This window comes from Alnus glutinosa, chromosome 8 (genome assembly GCF_958979055.1).
Source record: "Alnus glutinosa chromosome 8, dhAlnGlut1.1, whole genome shotgun sequence".
NCBI lineage: Eukaryota > Viridiplantae > Streptophyta > Magnoliopsida > Fagales > Betulaceae > Alnus > Alnus glutinosa.
This window is the reverse complement of record NC_084893.1, coordinates 11,747,834-11,752,061: the sequence shown is the minus strand read 5'-3', so window position 1 is coordinate 11,752,061 and position 4,228 is coordinate 11,747,834.

Below are 4,228 nucleotides of genomic sequence, written 5' to 3'. Positions count from 1 at the left end.
TGATGGCGTTTGATATAAGAAATATTAAACATATGGGAAAATGAACCCTCACACTCCTCTCACTATTGCTTCAAAAGAGATACGGATCAAATGTAAAAGTACAAATATTTGAGAAGGATATGATTGACAAGAATAAGTAGAAAGATTGTCTCATATGCTGCCTGGAACAGATATAGCAAAAACCAAAAAAAAAAAAAATTAATTTAACCAACAATCATGAAAAATTAATAATGATAATAATAAAAAAGGATAGATGAATTTTTCATGATTTACTGCTAGAGAGCCTTGAGCCTTTGTTGTTTATAGAAGTTCGTTCTAATCACCATACTTGAGAAAAATAAAAAATTGTTATCCTGTAAAGTACAATTGAATGGCATGAGAGGAATATAGCATAACAAATATAGACAATTTGGGAATATATTAAAACAGCTAATGATAGATAGATGTCAGTCACATTTGTTCTAGAATTGAAATGTTATGCAAAAAGAATTTCACCAAATCTCATGAGTCATATTTCCAGCATTCTAATAATTCTAATAGTAAGAACTTACACCTCTAAATTCATATCATCACATAAAGCATCGCATGAAGAAGCAATGTTTTAAAGCATCGATCTCATGCCTGTCAAGAGAACTTCATTATTAGCATATTTTTGGGTCTGTTGTTTTCCATGGAACACAGGAAGTTGTTGCATCAGCAAATAGAAACAAACATAATGATAAAAATTAACGTGGAGAAATGGGGAAAATGTTGCAGTTTATAAAAGAAAATCCAATCATAAAGAAGCTTTATTTAGTAGGCATAAGATTATCTTTTCATTTTGACCATCCATAATCCAGAGAAGTTAACCAAAATCAGCAGTACAGTTCCTACTGTGATCTTTGGAAAGAGAATGCTCTTTCTAAGCAATTCTAAAATATACAATATGATCAAGTTTGAAATACTATTTCCTCAGCAAATAGGAGGTTGAAGAAGTTAATCTCTTGCAGTCCAGTTCCTAATCACAAACTGGCCAGGTCGTCTAGAGAAAGACAAATCCACCACCTTACTAATGATAACTTTTTGGGGTAATTACCTTTTCTCCCCATCAACTACCAGCCATTGTCAACATGCCCCCATGAATTGACACATCGACCAAAAAAGAGCATCCAACTACCATCGTTACCCACTTTGCTCCCATCCGTCAGAAGATTCCGTTAACTTGGATGGAATATTCCATTTTTAGGCGTTAATTTTTGTTTAAAGACCAAAATGCCCTCTACAGTAATTAATAAAAAAATATTAAAATTAATATATTTTTTTTGTTTTTTAAAAAAAAAACAAAAACAAAAATTAATCTAAGGGTGGCGCCCTTTTTCATTTTTTTTTTAAATATTAATTTTAATATTTTTTTTATTAATTACTGTAGAGGGCATTTTGGTCTTTGTGTGAATTAGACTGACGGATGGGGGCAAAGTGGGTAACGATGGTAGTTGGATGCTCTCTTTTGGTCGAGGTGTCAGTTCATGGGGGCATGTTGACAATGGCTGGTAGTTGATGGGGGGAAAAGGTAATTACCCCTAACTTTTTTGAATGTTTTGGAACTCTACATCCGTGATTCAATTTATGTTTGAAAACCCCAAATATAGATCACACTTATGAAAATAAATATCATCCATGGAAAAGATATTCAAGATAATCTGAGAGGACATTAGCTACTCTGCAAAGAACCAAAAAAGTAAATGGTTGAAGGTCAATGAATTCTATTTCATCCAAATTAAAAGTGCATATAGGCACATCCTTAATTGAAAACTATATATGACTACAACATCCACCTCAATGCTCATCAAAGGTGGCATGCTAACTTGGGTGCAAGTTAAAAAGGTGATCCCTTCACGAACAACTAAGAAAAAATAATGTGTTGAGGATGCAATTACTGGTTGTAGCTATATACAAAAAGTGAACAAATTGTGAAAAAAAAAAAAAGGGTTGACAAACACACAAAACCATCATATCAACTTGAATTACACACAAAAATGAAATGAAATGAGAACCAAAACTTAAATATCTCAAATAAACCATCAAACTGGAGTAGTCATGAATACACAAAAGTTTATACCGTAAAAATCATACACAACGTAAAAGACAACACTGACACATACAAAAGCAACTGTCATTTAGAATATATGCAAAACTAAATAAGTTGCAGAAATTGAAATTTATATATAAAGTTAAGATTTATAAAACAAACATAAATTCTGATATCAAACTCCAAACACAATACTTAAGATGAAACGAAGAAACCCAAAAAAACAACCATATCAGCTAAATTTATAATATAAAACAGAAAGTAATTGACTTTGACACCAAGGAATTAAAATCTAAAAAATGAAACAAATCAAAAAATATGAATTAGAGTAACACAATTCAATAACAAATGAAATCCACCTGAGTTTCAAAAGAAATTCCTATTTAAGCCATTGCTCATTTTTAATCAAACTTTCAAAAACCTTACATTTCATTTTGTCATCTCCACTTATTTGGCTTCTAGGAAATGTAAACTTTAAGGAAATTTTGACTCAATACACACAACGAACATAAAGTGCATTCTTAACTTCCAGATTAATTAGTCCCACTAACCCAAAAATTAGATGATGATAAATATAATAAAGCAAACACAATTAAGTAAAGCAAGATCAAGACATTCTGCATGAGCTCACATATCAAGCAAACGTTACAAGCTGACAATATATTAAAATCAACAGCAAATTTCAATTAAAGAGCCTGGATGATATACCAATTCTGGTACATAGTCCATTTCATCTTTAAGCTCATGATTTTGAACTTAACCTTGCTCTTGTGATTGATTGGTGATTTCTGGAGGCTCAACAAACTTGAAAACTGTCAGCCAATTCAAAAGTTCAAAAGAGGAACTTAATTTAAACAAATACAACATCTTTTACATTACAAGTTGCTAAAATGAGTCCTAATATGTTAAGAAACATAATAGGCCAGCCTCAATTTTAGAAATAAAATGATAATTGTGAAAATGTCGTTTTAGCTAGTGAATAGTAATTCCCGCTAAACATTGAATTCTGACTTTTCAAAATATTATGAAATTATAGCATTAAGTAGAGGGTTTAAATACAAGCATAATGAGCTTTGAATCGACTCGTTTCGAGTTCGTAAGCCCAAATTATGCCCATTTTAAGTTTTAAGGTAAAAATCAGTTTGTTACCCAATTACTTTATTTTAAAAGTTTCCTTAATTCCTTAAACAACTGTAGAATCTAAATGATAATATCTTCCCATTATTATAATGATTTTTTATAGATGAATTTAACTTTTAAGAGACATTAAATTCCTCTAGTATTACAGCGTCTTATATTTGTCAACGCCACTTAAGCACCAAGTCCTGTACGCTTGCCGATTATTGTCGATAAATAAGCACCTAGTATGGCCTAGGTTCCCGTCGGCGAAATGCAGCTAATAAACAAATACAACTCCTGCATTGTAATGATCGCCCACTAAGCCATCGTCTAACTTGGCACTGACACATGTATTTTGCACCCAAGCAACTCTTTACCGACAGTGTTCAATGGGCATCTGTCATCTGTCATGGGCAATGAGAATTACTATTTCAAGTGTTAGATCATTATCTTATATTCTAATAGCAAGGTTATTACATTCCACTTTCTTCTATTCCTAATAAAAGTTATTCATTTTTCTAATGAAATGGTCATTCCACATACCAAACATAATTTAAGTGCTTGAATGACCTAGTGATTCTTGAGTTTTCCTCGTTTCAATCCGGTCTCTACTCTTCCTTCAATCATTTCTCTCTTTTCATTCTTTTACCCGTTGCGCATTAGACTCTATGGTCCACTTGCTTCCACATTTTTTTTCTCCTTGTTTCTTTGTCACACGAAGACACAACCTTCTTATGCTCTTACTTCCTTCATTTATTTATTTATTTAGTTTTTTCACATTAGAAATGCTACATGTATTACGAAAATTATAATTTTATTTTATATGTTTTATTAATGGGTTTTAAATTCAATAATGCGTGAAGGTAAATAAGAATTTAAAAATATATGTAGCATTTATTTTTAATAAAAATATTTTAAGTTTGACCTTCTATAAAGGTATTTTCACTTTTATCTATTTTAAGCTTACCCAATTTTTTTTTAAAAAAAACACGTCAATCTGTGTTGAAATATTTTCACGCGAACAATGATATAAACCAGTAC